This window comes from Pinus tabuliformis, chromosome 2_2, assembly GCF_031772625.1.
Source record: "Pinus tabuliformis cultivar Carrire ecotype Pingquan chromosome 2_2, CPIR1, whole genome shotgun sequence".
Taxonomy (NCBI): Eukaryota; Viridiplantae; Streptophyta; class Pinopsida; order Pinales; family Pinaceae; genus Pinus; species Pinus tabuliformis.
The window spans coordinates 799,234,561-799,251,837 of record NC_142300.1 but is presented as its reverse complement, the minus strand read 5'-3'; the positions used below and the strand labels follow the sequence as shown (position 1 = coordinate 799,251,837).

The 17,277-nt window shown below is 51.4% G+C and overlaps 1 non-coding gene across 1 annotated transcript in view; it reads left to right on the top strand.

Annotated features, from left to right (window-relative positions):
• Positions 1 to 834, top strand: part of LOC149195132 (25S ribosomal RNA) — a 3,409-nt gene extending 2,575 nt beyond the window's left edge. The window contains exon 1 of the ribosomal RNA XR_016255553.1: positions 1 to 834. This exon is cut by the window's left edge and continues 2,575 nt beyond it. This is a non-coding gene — a ribosomal RNA (25S ribosomal RNA).
• The last annotated feature ends 16,443 nt before the right edge of the window (positions 835 to 17,277 follow it).

Genomic DNA, 17,277 nt, shown 5'->3' with positions numbered 1-17,277 from the left:
CACGTTTTGGCGGGTCGATCCGGGCAGAAGACATTGTCAGGTGGGGAGTTTGGATGAGGCAGAACATCTGTTAAAAGATAACGCAGGTGTCCTAAGATGAGCTCAATGAGAATAGAAATCTCATGTGGAACAAAAGGGTAAAAGCTCATTTGATTTTGATTTTCAGTACGAATACAAACTGTGAAAGCATGGCCTATCGATCCTTTAGATTTTCGAAATTTGAAGCTAGAGGTGTCAGAAAAGTTACCACAGGGATAACTGGCTTGTGGCAGCCAAGCATTCATAATGATGTTGATTTTTGATCCTTCGATGTCGGCTCTTCCTATCATTGTGAAGCAGAATTCACCAAGTGTTGGATTTTTCACCCACCAATAGGGAACGTGAGCAGGGTTTAGACTATCGTGAGACAGATTAGTTTTACCCTACTGATGAACCGCACCGCAATAGTAATTCAACTTAGTATGAGAGGAACCGTTGATTCACACAATTGGTCATTGCGCTTGGTTGAAAAACCAGTGGCGTGAAGCTACCGTGTGTCAGATTATGACTGAACGCCTCTAAGTCAGAATCCACGCTAGAAGCAGTGCATGTCACTCTTCGACTGTATCTCAACCCGCAGTAGGGGTGTCGCTTTGTCGCCCCCAGGGACCCGTGTCATTTGCAAACCGCGAACGTGAAGCATCTCGGTCGGGGCAGCTTTGAAGTTCAATTCCAAATGGTCATTGAGAAGAATCCTTTGCAGACGACTTAAATACGCGACGGGGTATTGTAAGTGGCAGAGTGGCCTTGTTGCCATGATCCATTGAGATTCAGCCCTTGGTCGCCTCGATTTAGAGCTTCGCTCTTGTCACAAACAAAATCCGGGCAACCCTCTTGTGCCTCTGCCTCTTCCTCAAGATGACAATTTTTCATTGCTTGGGGGCGGGAAATTTGGGGTTTCCACACTGCGACGGAAAAGGTGTCGAAGCGCGGGAAAGCTGGGGTTTCCATGTCGCGCCCCGGTGCCCAAAATTTTGGGTTTCCATGCCGCGCCCCGGTGCCAAAAATTTGGGGTTTCCACCTGGCGCCTAAAATTTGGGGTTTCCACTGGGCGTCTAAAATTCGGGGCTTCCATGTCGCGCCAAAAATTTGGAGTTTCCACCCAGCGCCTAAAATTTGGGGGTTCCACCCAGCGTAGAAAAAAAATTGGGGTTTCCATGTCGCACTTAAAATTTGGTGTTTCTGCACTGCACAAATTTTTTTGGGGTTTACAAGTCGCGCCGAAGCTTGGGGAAACTTGGGGTTTCCATGTCACACCCCGGTGCCCAAGCCGGGGGAAACTTGGGGTTTCCATGTCATGCCCCGACGCCCAAGCCGGGGGAAGTTTTGGGTTTCCATGTCACACCCCGACCGAAATCGGCGGCGCCCAAGCCTGGGGAAACTTGGGGTTTCCGAGTCTCACCCCGATGCCCAAGCCTGGGGAAACTTGGGGTTTCTGAATCACACCATGACGAAACCAGTGGCGCCCAAGCCTGAGGAAACTGGGGGTTTCGAAGTCATGCCCCGAAACCCAGGCCTAGGGAAACTTGGGGTTTCCATGTTGTGCCACGACTGAAGCCACCGGTGCCCAAGCCTGCGGAGACTCGTGGTTTTCCATGTCGTGCCCTGACGCCCAAGCCTGGGAAACTTGGGGTTCCATGTCCCTCCCTTGATGGAACCATGGGTTTCCGCATTTTATGCCACGATGGAATCGCGGGGTTTTCAACAATGTCGCAATGCGGGGAACTTGGGGTTTCCATGACGATGCAAACTAGCTCACAAGTCTCAGGAACTTGGGGTGTTTCGAAACCGCTACCCAAGTCTGGGGAACTCACTGTTTCCATGTCGCGGCACACCCTGAATCGCCCGAGAGTCTGTGGAACTTCGGATTTCCATGTCGTGGGGCCACGAAGAGCCGCCAAAGTCTGGGGAACTCGAGGTGTCCATTTCGCGGTGCGATGAAAACTGCTACCCAAGTCAGCGGACACGCATGGGGTTTCCATTTTGCGTCACAACAAAAATTGCTACCCAAGTCTCGGAGACATAGTGTAAGGACCTGCGGTTTAGTTTCTCCCCGTCGGTGCGAAGTGCGAACTCTACGACTGAAATGTGCAAAGGGACATAAGTATAATGCATGTTATAGGTGGAGCAATGTTTGGTTTATAGCGTGGGAGCGTTTGGCATAACCCACGAGCCGACTTACATGTTGAGGCAACTTGAACAAAGGATTGTTTGCCGACCAAAAATTGGGTGGCAAGTTTGTGACGTTTAAGGGCGTTTTGGCACGCGATGGTCGAGACGGCCTGTGCAGTGACTCGACCAACCACTCGTATAAATATGGCAAGGTGTTGGAGCATTTGGAATTCATTCGAAGATGGACATTCGAACATGAGCATTCGGTGATCAAATAAAAAGTGTGAAGTAGTGGATCAGGTCGCAAAGGAGGCATGGGCATATATGCGCCTGCTCTTGGGCAAGCACACACGATACGCACAGGTTTTGATTATCAGGTGAGGGTGTGGGTAAGGAAGGAACCCACCATTCGGTGTGACATGGGGTGTCTCGGGTAGGTCACCCGCCCGTCGTGGAAGAAGAAACGTGGAGGTGTCTCGGGTGACTCAGGTAAGTCGCCCGCCCGTCGTGCAAAAGGAAACGCGGGTGACTCGAGTGAGGTCACCCACCCATCGTGCAGTGGTAAACAAGGTTCCGTCGAGGAGTACGGTTGGCAGCACGTGTGAGGTCACGCCGCACCTCACCAAGTAAGTAGACTAATGGCTAGACATAGTCCATGAACATAAGTATTGGTGAAAAGAAAGTGTTTGGTGGTGCCACACCTCGCCAAGTATGGCTGAAAGACTACTGTACTCCTGGGGGCATGACACGCAGGGTTCCCATGTCGCTCGCATCATGTTGGGCATGGCGCACACCCCTTGATACCTGCACGATGGGTGAGCCACCGACGGAAGGCACGCGAGTGACCCTTGTTGCGTGCCCAGATGAAAGAGGTGACCATGTGCGGACGATTTAGGATGCGGGTAGGTGTACATGCGGTGACGGGTGTAATCGGCGAGGTGTTGGAGCTGACCCATGGGTGCGACGGTGCACACGAAGGGACGCGATGGTTCATTTGAATGGGGCATAACGAGGTTATGTGGCAGGTCAGCCTGACATGCATGTTGATGGAGCCGACCCTTGTTATTCTTGAGAGACACGACCCTTGGGCGAAAGGATGCGTATAGTAAGGAGGATGGTGTTCGATGAAGGGACATCGAACTCAGACTTCCACATCACAGGACAAGTGAAAAGGAAGGAGTTGGGCGAAAACGGAAGGAAGAGAAGGACGCGGGTAAGAGGGCCGCACCGAGGGCGGGTTGGGCTTGGTAGTGTGGACAGGCAGAGCGAGGTGGGTTACCATTCGGGAAGGCAGGCCGCACTGCATGCGAGCCATGAACCCTCACTATGGACCTCACCGATGGGCAGAGTTTGGGCGCCGCGGAAGGGAAAGTCGAGCAGACAAGTTTGCAATTCAGGTGTGGAGTTGTGTCGTGCAGGCCGCGAGCCAGTGCAGCACGACCACACGACATGACAGGTTGAAGAATAATTGAAGAAGATAAATTTATGGTAAGTTATTTTCGCCGCATTGCTAAGAATACTTATTGGAAAATTGACCAAGTGTTGAAGTAGGCACAGACCATGTACTCAAGTATTGGTAAAAGGAAAAAGTATGGTGGTGCTGCACCCGCTTATGCATGTTTGAAATACTACCACTAGGATAGGAGCGTGACATGGGGTCTCCCAGTTCCTCCTCGACAAAAGTTGCCAAATTGCGGGGAACCCGAGGATTCCATGTCCCGCCTTGTCAAAAGCATCCCAAGTGCGGGAAATTTGGGGTTTCCATGTCTCGTCACAATGGAAATCGCCCCAGGTGCAGTAAACATGGTGTACATCGAGCCTGCAACCTCACATCAAGAAAAAGGCTCGGTTGGTCAAGAGAATGAAGGTTTCTTCATGGGTAAAGGATCTTACTAAGGATCAAAGGTTGGAGTCTCTTCTAGAGCTAGTCCACCATGGACTATCAAAAGTTGAAAGAAGGACAAAGTGCCGGGGAACGAAGCGCCGAAGAAACAAAGTGCAGAAAGGAGGAAGGACTCGACTTGTGCTTAGGGGATATTATTGTCAAGGATCTATGGCTTCACACTGACCAATAAGAAGCTTCAATGAGAGAAATTTATGGAAGGGCTTTCCTCTCTGAGAGAGAGAGAGGGGTTTTTCCCTGGCAGAAAGCCAACATCTTGTGTTCTTGTTCTTATGTTTTTGGCACCAGTTTGATGAAAGTAAACAAACATGCATTAATAAGAAGAGAAGAAGATTAAGATAACACGATAAATTACAAAAGAGCTTCACAAATTGTTATCAAGTCTGGAAGAATCTCGCTATACCCCCTTGCCCCAGATTCTTCAATGTGGTATCGGAGCTAAGGTGACACATCAAGGGAAGGGAATCTCAAGAACATCTGCAAGGTTGAAGCATCAAGCCAAGAAGTCTCAATCACATCAAGGACAATAAGGTCTAGCATCCATCATTCATCATGGAAGACTACAAAGCAAGAAGAAACGGCTTGTATAAAGGCACCTACAAAAAGAACAGATCAAAGAGGGACCTACATCAAGCTACACCATCTTGAAGAATGAAAGGCACTACGAGTCAAGTCATCAAGCAAGTCCATTTGAAGAGAGCAACTTGAACAACATCAAGATCTAAGGAAGGCAAGCCATCAAGTCTTCAAGAAGAAAGCAAGTTCACTACATCTCAAACTCTATCAAGTAAGTATATGTCCCATTTTGAGTATACTTCATTGTCTTTTTGCAAGGAAAGTAACAAATTGGTTGGGACCACTACAAGTCCAAAGTCCAACGGTTTGGATGCCAAGAGTATGGACACTACAAAAGGGATTGTCCTAAACTTAAGAAGGACAACAACAAGAAGAGAAAAAGGGAAGAAGCTCATATAACTCAAGAAGTGAAAGAAGATGACAAGAAGCAAAAGAAGGAAGATCCTCCTATGACTAAGTCAACCTCTTTGCTTAAAGTCTTCTTTCAAAGGGGGTAGAGGTCTCATTTGGGGTCCCATTTATGGGATTCAAGAGGGGATGTTATACGAGCGAGAGCAGATTAAGCAAGAAAGGCTACACCAATCGAGGAGAACTATCAAATAAAGCCGCGATGATAAAAGCATAATCAAGATGAGGTATGTATGCATTAAAGTTTAAGTCATTTCATCATATATATTGATTGGGTTATGGGAAAAGTTCTAGAATCACAATCAAGAATAAAAGGATCTCTTTTGCCAATGACATGTTCAGAGGAATGTGCTACAGTGGAGTAAAGGTCGACATGAAGAAGTGCTCTCATAAGGAGTATAAGGTGGTTGACCAATCAATCCAAGAAGAAGCAAATGAAGAAAATCGCGGTCACAAAGAATAACTATTTGACAAGATTCCTCAACATCTCTCGAAAGAAGGCACGACAACTATGACAAAGGAAGAAAAAAATAAAGGACCCTTGACACCTACGAAGGCCTTGGAGATAGTAAGCTGCAGATAACCAATTCAACTCTACAAATATGTCATGATGAAGAGAAATATCACGATGAAGTCATGAAGGGCCACTAAATCAAAGTATGGGAACAAGCGAGTACAACTAAGCATCCATGTGATAAGTGTTATGAAGGATAGACAAGGTGACAAAGGAGTAGCTACATGAAAAAAATGACCTGATATATATCAAGAAGGCCACTTTCCACAAAGGGAGAAATGACATGACAAGTCAGGAGGGAAAGTGATCGATGGCTGGTACCCTGCCAAGAAGAAGTTCAAACAAAGACTTCATGACATCGAAGGAAAGAAGGAGATCAAGTGGCTGAAGGACCCACGAAGAAGACATTGTTGATGAATGGACAAGTCCCTAGCTAAGAGGGAGTTCTAACAAGTTCCCAACTACAAAGGAGCTTGGGCAAGTTCATTGTCAGAGGAAACTTGGGCATGTCTTCCCTAATCAAGGGGAAGAGATAGACACAACATTATTGTCTTCACTTGGCAAGACATAATGGGAGGATTGGGAAATCATTTGGCATCTAATGCTCTTTGAGGATGTGTAGGGCACCCAAGACAAGAGTAGGCAAGAGGAGCGATATACTTTGATGGTTGGGAACCAAAGACAAGAATTGTCCTAGAAGGTCATACTCAGGGAACACCTGGGTGGGTATGTACCCTTAGAGACAATGACCAAGGTGTTTATAAGCCATTGGCCTTGCCAACACTGTGCTCTGATCTTATGAGAGATAAAGCTATTAGTCAAGCCCTTGCTATGAACAATGTTGGCTAATATGATGCTATAACAGGTGGGTTCCCAATTCGGTTTCTCTTATGTGAATTATTCAAGATTGAAAAATAGCCAAACACCTTGTAATGATTTATGGATACCTCCCTAGTTAAGAGGGGGTGTTGAAGAAAGTGTAACTGGGTTTGGTCTTCATAAATGTACTTTTGATATTTGTATTTATTCAAGAAAATAAATAAATAAATATATATATATATATATATATATATATATATATATATATATATATATATATATATATATATATATATATATATTATTTATCATTGAGTTTCTTGCTCATTGAAATAGGCCTAGCACATGTTAAAGTGTTATAAAGAGTCAAAAGAAAATGTTGTAGACCTTAAGGGCATGTTAACCCAGGTATATTTATGTATTAGAGTCAAAGATATTCCTACCCTCGTGCCTTTGTTCGGGTCGTGCACTCGTTCAAACCCCAAATTTCCTTCGGGCGGACCGGGTCATCCCGTGACGTGCCATGTGTGGGGGTGCGCGGGCACATGTGGGCGTGCTGAAAATGCTAAGTGATGACCACCCGTGTGCCTTCTTTGTTCGGGTCATGCACCCATGGAAACCCCAAATTTCATCCGGGTGATTCGGGTCGGCTCGCCCAGGGAGGGTCGGGTCGTGCCATGCCGTGTGTGGGTGCCCCGGCACACGTGGCCGTGCCAAAAATTCTAAGTCGTCACCGCCCATGTGTCTTCTACACATTCGTGCGTCCCATTTGCCCAATGCTCCCTCGGGCCTTCGTTTGGGTTGTGCACCCATGGAAACCCCAAATTTCGTTCGAGCCGTGCACACATGGAAACCCCAAATTCCGTTCGGGCGGGTCGGGTCGTGTCGTGTGTGGGTGCCCGTGAAAACGCGTTCAGGCGAGTCAAGTCGGGTCGGGTCATGCCATCTCGTGCATGGGTGCTCAGGAACATGTGGCCATGCAGAAAATGTTAGGGCATGACCACCCGTGTGCCTCCTGCACGTTCGTGCGACCCGTTTTCTCGACGCTCTGTCATGCCTTCGTTCGGGTCGTGCACCCATGGAAACCCCAAATTTAGTTCAGGCGGTTCGATTCATGCTATGCGTGGGTGCTCGAGCACACGTGGCAGTGCAAAAAATGCTAATTCATGACCCCCCCTGTGCCTTCTACACATTCGTGCGGCCCGTTTTCCCGATGCTGCCTTGCTCCTTCGTTCAGGTTGCGCACCCATGGAAACCCCAAATTTCGTTCGGGTTGTGCATACAAGGAAACCCCAAATTTTTTCGGGTCAGGTCCTATTGTGTCGTGTGTGGGTGCCTGTGCAAACGCGTTCGGGAGGGTCGGGTCGGCTCGCACAAGGCTGGTCGAGCAGTGTCATGTAGTGTGTGGGTGCCCAGGCACACGTGGCCGTGCAACAAATGCTAAGTCGTGACCACCCGTGTGCCTTCTGCATGTTCGTGTGGCCCATTTTCCTGATGCTCCCTCGTGCCTCTGTTCAGGTCGTGTGCACACGGAAACCCCAAAATTTCGCTCGGGTCGTTCGCCCATGGAAACCCAAAATTTCGTTCGGGCGGGTCGGGACGTGTCATGTGTAGGTGCCCGTGCAAACGGGTCGGGTCAGGTCGGGTTGTGTCACGTTGTGTTGTGTGATGGTGCTCCAGGCACATGTGGCCGTATAAAAAATTCTAAGTTGTGACCGGGGGTGGGCTTTGTGCATGATCGTGCTGCACATTTTCCTGAATCTCCCTTGTGACTTCGTTTTGGTCATGTGTCGGAGCCCATGTAAACTCGTTCGAGCGGGTTGTTTGCTGTGTAAAAACTCGTTCAGGTGGGTCGTTTGCCATGTAAACTCGTTTAGGTGGGTCGTTTGAGGGCACCCGTGTAAACTCATTCGGGAAGTTCGGGCGAGGTCGTCCGTGCAAAAATGTTCGGGCGAGGGAGTCCGTGCAAACCCGTTCGGGCGGGTCATTCGGGTGGGTTGGTCAAGGGCGTCCGTGCAAATGAGTTTGGGCGGGTCATTTGGGTGGGTCGGGAGAGGGCATTTGTGCAAACCAGTTAGGGTGGGTTGGACGAGGGTGTCCATGCAAACCCGTTCGGGCGGGTCGGGCGAGGGCGTCTGTGCAAACTCGTTCGGGTAGGTCGGGCGAGGGCGTCTGTGTCAACTAGTTTGGGCGGGTCATTTGAGGGCGTTCGTGTGAACTCATTCAGGTGAGGGCGCGCCCGGACGAACAAGCCCGTATCAAAAAATGCTAATTTGTGACCCGAGGTTGGCTATGTGAACGTTCTTGCAGCTCATTTGCTTGGCTCTCCCTTGTCGCTTCATTTCGGTCGTGCGGGCGCCCATGCAAAATTGTTCGGGTGGGTCATTTGAGGGGGTCTGTGTGAACTCGTTCGGGCAGGTCATTCGGGCGAGGGCGTGCCGGGGCGAACGAGCCCGTATCAAAAAATGCTAAGTTGTGACCTGAGGCTGGCATTGTGCACGTTCGTGCAGCTCGTTTGCCCGGCTCTCCCTTGTCGCTTCGTTTTGGTCATGCGGGTGCCCATGCAAAATCGTTCGGGCGGGTCGTTTGAGGGCGTCCATGTGAACTCATTCAAGCGGGTCGTTTGGGTGAGGGCACGCCCTGGCGAACGAGCCAGTATCAAAAAATGCTAAGTTATGACCCGAGGTTGGCTTTGTGCACATTCGTGCAGCTCATTTTCCCAGCTCTCCCTTGTCGGTTCGTTTCGGTCATTCAGGCGGCCATGTAAAATCGTTCGGGCGGGTCATTTGAAGGCGTCCGTGTGAACTTGCTTGGGCGGGTCGTTCGGGCGAAGGTGCGCCCAGGCGAATGGTCCCATACCAAAAAATGCTAAGTTGTGACCCAAGGTTGGCTTTGTGCATGTTCGTGCAGCTCGTTTGCCCAGATCTCCCTTGTCGCTTTGTTTTGGTCATGCAGGCACCCATGCAAATTCGTTCGGGCGAGTCGTTTGAGGGCATCCGTATGAACTCGTTCGGGTGGGTCGTTCGGGCTAGGGCGCGCTCGGGCGAACGAGCCCATATCAAAAAATGCTAAGTTGTAACCCGAGGTTGGCTTTGTTCACGTTCGTGCAGCTCACTTGCCTAGCTCTCCCTTGTCACATGGTTTCGGACGTGCGAGTGCCCATGCAAAATCGTTCATGTGGGTCATTTGAGGGCATCTGTGTGAACTCATTCGGGCGGATCGTTCAGGCAAGGGCGTGCCTGGGCGAATGAGCCCATATTAAAATATGCTAATTTGAGAGCCAAGGTTGGCTTTGTGCATGTTCTTGCAGCTCATTTTTCCAGCTCTCCCTTGTCGCTTCATTTCGGTTGTTCGGGAGTGGATGTAAAATCGTTCGGGCGGGTCCTTTGAGGGCGTCCGTGTGAACTTGTTCGGGCGAGTCGTTTGGGCGAGGGTGCGCCCGGGCGAACGAGCCCGTATCAAAAAATGCTAAGTTGTGACCCGAGGTTAGCTTTGTGCACGTTTGTGCAGCTCATTTTCCCGACTCTCACTTGTCACTTCAATTCGGTCATGCGAGCGCCCATGCAAATCCATTTGGGCGGGTCATTTGAGGGTGTCCGTGTGAGCTTGTTCGGGTGGGTCATTCGGGCGAGGGCACGCCCGGGCCAATGAGCCTGTATCAAAAAATGCTAAGTTGTGACCCGAGGTTGTCTTTGTGCACGTTCGTGCAACTTGTTTGCCCAGCTCTCCCTTGTCGCTTCGTTTCGGTCATTCGGGCGCCCATGCAAAATCGTTCGGGCGGGTCGTTTGAGGGCATCCGTGTAAACTTGTTCGGGAAGGTCATTCGGGTGAGAGCACGCTCGTGAAAACGAGCCTGTATCAAAAAATGCTAAGTTGTGACCTGAGGTTGGCTTTTTGCGCGTTCGTGCAACTCATTTTCCTCACTCTCCCTTGTCGCTTTGTTTCGCTCATGCGGCCGCCCATGCAAATTCATTCGGGCTGGTCATTTGAGGGAGTCCGTGTGAACTCATTTGGGTGGGTCGTTCGGGCGAGGGTGCGCTCAGGCGAACAAGCCCGTACCATAAAATGCTAAGTTGTGACTCGAGGTTGGCTTTGTGCACGTTCGTGCAGCTCGTTTGCTCGGCTCTCCCTTGTTGCTTCATTTCGGTCGTGCGGGCGCCCATGCAAAATCGTTCGTGCAGGTCATTTGATGGCATCCGTGTGAACTCGTTCGGGTGAGGGCACGACCGGGCGAACGAGCCCGTATCAAAAAACGCTAAGTTGTGACCCGAGGTTGGCTTTGTGCACGTTCGTGTAGCTCGTTTGCCCGATTCTCCCTTGTCGGTTCGTTTCGGTTGTTCGGGCGCCCATGAAAAATCATTCGGGTGGGTCATTTGAGGGCATCCATGTTAACTCGTTTAGGTGAGTCCACACCCGGGTGAACGAGCCCGTATCAAAAAATGCTAAGTTGTGACCCGAGGTTGGCTTTGTGCACGTTTGTGCAGCTCGTTTACCTAGCTCTCCCTTGTCACTTCGTTTCGGTCGTTCAGGCGCCCATACAAAATCGTTCAGGTGGGTTGTTTGAGGGCATCTTGAACTTGTTCGAGCAGGTCGTTCGGGCAAGAGCGTGCCCGGACAAATGAGCCCGTACCAAAAAATGCTAAGTTGTGACCCAATGTTGGCTTTGTTTATGTTCATGCAACTAGTTTGCCCGAATCTCCCTTGTCGCTTCGTTTCAGTCCTGCGGGAGCCTATGCAAATTCATTTGAGCGGGTTATTTGAGGGCGTCTATGTGAACTCATTCGGGCGGGTCGTTCAGGTGAGGGCACACATGGGCGAATGAGCCTGTATCAAAAATGCTAAGTTGTGACTTAAGGTTTGCTTTGTGCACGTTCATGCAGCTCGTTTTCCCGGCTCTCCCTTGTCGCTTCGTTTCGGTCATTCGGTTGCCCATGCAAAATCGTTCGGGCGGGTCATTTAAGGGTGTCCATGTGAACTCGTTCGGGCGGGTTGTTCGGGCAAGGGCACGCCCAGGCGAACGAGCCCATATAAAAAATGCTAATTTGTGACCCGAGGTTGGCTCTGTGCACGTTCGTGCAGCTCGTTTTCCCGACTCTCCCTTGTCGCTTCGTTTCGGTCGTTTGGGCGCCCATGCAAAATTGTTTGGGCAGGTCGTTTGAGGGCGTCTGTGTTAACTCGTTCGAGCAGGTCGTTCGGGCGAGGGCGCCCCTGAGCGAATAAGACCGTATAAAAAAATGCCAAGTTGTGACCCGAGGTTGTCTTTGTGCACGTTCGTGCAGTTTGTTTGCTCGGCTCTCCCTTGTCGCTTCGTTTCGGTCGTTCGGGCGTGGATGCAAAATCGTTCGGGTGGGTCGTTTGAGGGTGTCTGTGTTAACTCGTTTGGGCAGGTCGTTCGGGCGAGGGCACGCCTGGGCGAACGAGACCATATCAAAAAATGCTAAGTTGTGACCCGAGGTTGGCTTTGTGCACGTTCGTGTAGCTCGTTTGCCTGGCACTCCCTTGTCGCTTCGTTTCGGTCGTTCAGGTACCCATGTAAAATAGTTCGGGCGGGTTGTTTGAGGGCGTCCGTCTGAACTCATTTGGTCGAGGGCACGCCGGGGTGAACGATCCCGCATCAAAAAATGCTAAATTGTGACCCGAGGTTGGCATTGTGCACGTTCGTGCAGCTCGTTTTCCCGGCTCTCCCTTGTCGCCTCGTTTCGGTCATGCGGAGGCCCATGCAAATTCATTTGGGCGGGTCGTTTGAGGGTGTCCGTGTGAACTCATTAGGGCGGGTCATTCGGGCAAGGGCACACCCGGCCGAACGAGCCCGTATCAAAAATGCTAAGTTGCGACCCGAGGTTGGCTTTGTGCACGTTCCTGCAGCTTGTTTGCTCGACTCACCCTTGTCGCTTCGTTTCAGTCATTCGGGCACCCATGTGAAATCGTTCGGGTGGGTCATTTGAGGGCGTCCGTGTCAACTCGTTTAGGCAGGTCGTTCGGGCAAGGGCGCGCCCGGCCGAACGAGCCCGTATCAAAAATGTGAAGTTGTGACCCGAGGTTGGATTTGTGCATGTTCGTGCAGCTCGTGTACCCGGATCTCCCTTGTCGCTTCGTTTGGGTCGTGCGGGAGCCCATGCAAAATCGTTTGGGCCGATTGTTTAAGGGCGTCCATGTGAACTCATTCGGGCGAGGGCGCGCCTGGGCGAACGAGCCCATATCAAAAAATTCTAAGTTGTGACACGAGGTTGGATTTGTTCACGTTCGTGCAGCTCGTTTTCCTAGCTCTCCCTTGTCGCTTCGTTTCGGTCATGCGAGCGCACATGCAAAATCGTTCAAGTAGGTCATTTGAGGACGTCCATGTGAACTCGTTCGGGAGGGTTGTTCAGGCGAGGGCGCGCCCGGGCGAATGAGCCCATATCAAAAAATTCTAAGTTGTGACCTGAGGTTGGCTTTGTGCATGTTCGTGCAGCTCGTTTGCCCGACTCTCCCTTGTCGCTTCGTTTCGGTCGTGCAGATGCCCATGAAAAATCATTTGGGCGGGTCGTTTGAGGGCGTTTGTGTGAACTCGTTCGAGCGGGTCGTTCGGGCGAGGGTGCGCCTGGGAGAACCCGCCCGTATCAAAAATGCTAAGTTGTGACCCGAGGTTGGGTTTGTGCACATTTGTGCAGCTCGTTTGCTCGGCTCTCCCTTGTCGCTTCGTTTCGGTCGTGCGGGCGCCCATGAAAATTTGTTTGGGAGGGTCGTTTGATGGCGTCCGTGTCAACTCATTCGGGTGAGGGCGCGTCCGTTCGAATGAGCCTGTATCAAAAATTCTAAGTTGTGACCCGAGGTTGGCTTTGTGCATGTTCGTGCAGCTCGTTTGCCCGGATCTCCTTGTCACTTCGTTTCGGTCGTGCGAGCGCCTATGCAAATTCGTTCGGGCAGGTCGTTTAAGGGTGTTCGTGTGAACTCGTTCGGGCGGGTCATTCAGGCGAGGGCGTGCTCTACCGAACGAGCCCAAATAAAAAAAGCTAAGTTGTGACCCGAGGTTGGCTTTGTGCACGTTCGTGCAGCTCGTCTGCCCGACTCTCCCTTGTCGCTTCGTTTCGCTCATGCAGCCGCCCATGCAAATTCATTCGGACGGGTCATTTGAGGGAGTCCGTGTGAACTCATTTAGGCAGGTCATTCGGGCGAGGGCACGCTCGGGTGAATGAGCCCATACCAAAAAATGCTAATTTGTGACCCGAGGTTGGCTTTGTGCATGTTCGTGCAGCTCATTTTCCTGGCTCTCCCTTGTCACTTCGTTTCGGTCGTGCGGGCGCCCATGCAAAATCATTCATGCGGGTCATTTGATGGCATCAGTGTGAACTCGTTCGGGTGAGGGTGCACCCGGGCAAACGAGCCCGTATCAAAAAATGCTAAGTTGTGACCCGAGGTTGGCTTTGTCCACGTTCGTGTAGCTCGTTTGCCCGGCTCTCCCCTGTCGGTTCGTTTCGGTTGTTTGGGTGCCCATGCAAAATCATTCGGGTGGGTCGTTTGAGGGCATCCATGTTAACTCGTTCGGTAGAGTGCACACCCGGGCGAACAAGCCCGTATCAAAAAATGCTAAGTTGTGACCCGAGGTTGGCTTTGTGCATGTTTGTGTAGCTCGTTTTCTCAACTATCCCTTGTCGCTTCGTTTCGGTTGTTCAGCCACCCATACAAAATCGTTCGGGCTGGTCGTTTGAGGGCGTCTATGTGAACTCGTTCGAGCGGGTCGTTCGGGCAAGAGCGCGCCTGGGCAAACGAGCCCGTACCAAAAAATGCTAATTTGTGACCGAATGTTGGCTTTGTTTACGTTCATGCAACTCATTTGCCCGGCTCTCCCTTGTCGCTTCATTTTGGTCGTGCGGGAGCCTATGCAAATTCGTTCGAGCAGGTTGTTTGAGGGCGTCTGTGTGAACTCATTCGGGTAGGTCGTTCAAGTGAGGGCGCACCTGGGCGAAGGAGCCCGTATCAAAAATGCTAAGTTGTGACTTGAGGTTGGCTTTGTGCACGTTCGTACAGCTCGTTTGCCCAGCTCTCCCTTGTCGCTTCATTTCGATCATTCGGTCGCCCATGCAAAATCATTCGGGTGGGTCATTTGAGGGCGTCTGTGTGAACTCGTTCGGGCAGGTCATTCGGGCGACGGCGCACCCGGGCGAACGAGCCCGTATAAAAAATGCTAAGTTGTGACCCGAGGTTGGCTTTGTGCACGTTTGTGTAGCTCGTTTTCCCGGCTCTCCCTTGTCGCTTCGTTTCGGTCGTTCGGGCGCCCATGCAAATCATTTGGGCAGGTCGTTTGAGGGCGTCTGTGTTAACTCGTTCGGGCAGGTCATTTGGGCAGGTCGTTCGGGTGAGGGCACCCCCGGGCGAACTAGCCCGTATCAAAAAATGCTAAGTTGTAACTCGAGGTTGGATTTGTGCAGCTCGTTTGCCCGACTCTCCCTTGTCGCTTTGTTTCGGTCGTTCGGGCGTGCATGCAAAATCGTTTGGGCGGGTCATTTGAGGGCGTCCGTGTTAACTCGTTCGGGCGAGGGCGCACCCGGGCGAACGAGACCGTATCAAAAAATGCTAAGTTGTGACCCGAGGTTGGCTTTATGCACGTTCGTGCAACTCGTTTGCCTGACACTCCCTTGTCGCTTCGTTTCAGTCGTTCGGGCACCCATACAAAATCGTTCGGGCGGGTCATTTGAGGGCGTCCGTGTGAATTCGTTTCAGCGAGGGTGCGCCTGGGCGAATGATCACGTATCAAAAAATGCTAAGTTGTGACCTGAGGTTGGCTTTGTGCACGTTCGTGCAACTCGTTTGCCCGACTTTCTCTTGTCACCTCGTTTCGGTCGTGCGGGCGCCCATGCAAATTCGTTTGGGCGGGTCGTTTGATGGCGTCCGTGTGAACTCGTTCAGGCAGGTCTTTCGGGCGAGGGCACGCCCGACCGAACGAGCCTGTATCAAAAATGCTAAGTTGTGACCCGAGTTTGGCTTTGCGCACGTTCCTGCAGCTCGTTTGCCCAACTCACCCTTGTCGCTTCATTTCGGTCATTCCGGCGTCCATGCGAAATCATTCGGGTGGGTCGTTTAAGGGCATCCGTGTCAACTCGTTCAAGCAGGTCGTTCGGGCGAGGGCGCGCTTGGCCGAACGAGCCCGTATCAAAAATGCGAAGTTGTGGCCCGAGGTTGGCTTTGTGCATGTTCGTGCAGCTCGTTTGTGTGGCTCTCCCTTGTCGCTTCGTTTGGGTCGTGCGGGAGCCCATGCAAAATCGTTCAGGTGAGGGCGCGCCTGGGCGAACGACCCCGTATCAAAAAATGCTAAGTTGTGACCCGAGGTTGGCTTTGTTCACGTTCGTGCAGCTCGTTTTCCCGGCTCTCCCTTTTCGCTTCGTTTCGGTCGTGTGAACGCACATGCAAAATCGTTCAGGCGGGTCGTTTGAGGACATCCGTGTGAACTCGTTCGGGTGGGTTGTTAGTGTGAGGGCACGCCCGAGCGAATGAGCCTGTATCAAAAAATTCTAAGTTGTGACGTGAGGTTGGCTTTGTGCACGTTCATGCAGCTCGTTTTCCCGCCTCTCCCTTGTCACTTTGTTTCGGCCGTGCGGACGCCCATGCAAAATCGTTCGGGCGGGTCATTTGAGGGCGTCTGTGTGGACTCGTTCGGGCGGGTCGTTCGGGTGAGGGCACGCCCAGGCGAACCCGCCCGTATCAAAAATGCTAAGTTGTGACCCAAGGTTGGATTTGTCCACGTTCGTGTAGCTCGTTTGCCCGACTCTCCCCTGTCGGTTCGTTTCGGTTGTTTGGGCGCCCATGCAAAATCATTCGGGTGGGTCGTTTGAGGGCATCCATGTTAACTCATTCGGGTGAGTGCACACCCGGGTGAACAAGCCCGTATCAAAAAATGCTAAGTTATGACCCGAGGTTGGCTTTGTGCATGTTTGTGCAGCTCGTTTGCTCAGCTATCCCTTGTCGCTTCGTTTCGGTCGTTCAGCCACCCATACAAAATCGTTCAGGCTGGTCGTTTGAGGGCGTCTGTGTGAACTCGTTCGAGCGGGTCGTTCGGGCAAGAGCGCGCCTGGGTGAACGAGCCCGTACCAAAAAATGCTAAGTTGTGACCCAATGTTGGCATTGTTTACGTTCGTGCAGCTCATTTTCTCAGCTCTCGCTTGTCGCTTCGTTTTGGTCGTGCGGGAGCCTATGCAAATTCGTTCGAGCAGGTTGTTTGAGGGCGTCTGTGTGAACTCATTTGGGTAGGTCGTTCAATTGAGGGCGCACCTGGGCAAAGGAGCCCGTATCAAAAATGCTAAGTTGTGACTTGAGGTTGGCTTTGTGCGCGTTCGTGCAGCTCGTTTTCCCAGCTCTCCCTTGTCGCTTCATTTCGATCGTTCGGTCACCCATGCAAAATCATTCAGGCAGGTCATTTGAGGGCGTCCGTGTGAACTCATTTGGGTAGGTCATTCGGGCGACGGCGTACCCAGGTGAATGAGCCCGTATCAAAAATGCTAAGTTGTGACCCGAGGGTGGCTTTGTGCACGTTCGTGTAGCTCGTTTTCCCGGCTCTCCCTTGTCGCTTCGTTTCGGTCGTTCGGGTGCCCATGCAAAATCATTTGGGCAGGTCGTTTGAGGGCGTCTGTGTTAACTTGTTCGGGCAGGTTGTTCGGGTGAGGGCACCCCCCGGGCGAACTAGCCCGTATCAAAAAATGCTAAGTTGTAACTCGAGGTTGGATTTGTGCACATTTGTGCAGCTTGTTTGCCTGACTCTCCCTTGTCGCTTTGTTTCAGTCGTTCGGGCGTGCATGAAAAATCGTTTGGGCGGGTCGTTTGAGGGCGTCCGTGTTAACTCGTTCGGGCGGGTCGTTCGGGCGAGGGCGCACCCGGGAAAACGAGACCGTATCAAAAAATGCTAAGTTGTGACCCGAGGTTGGCTTTATGCATG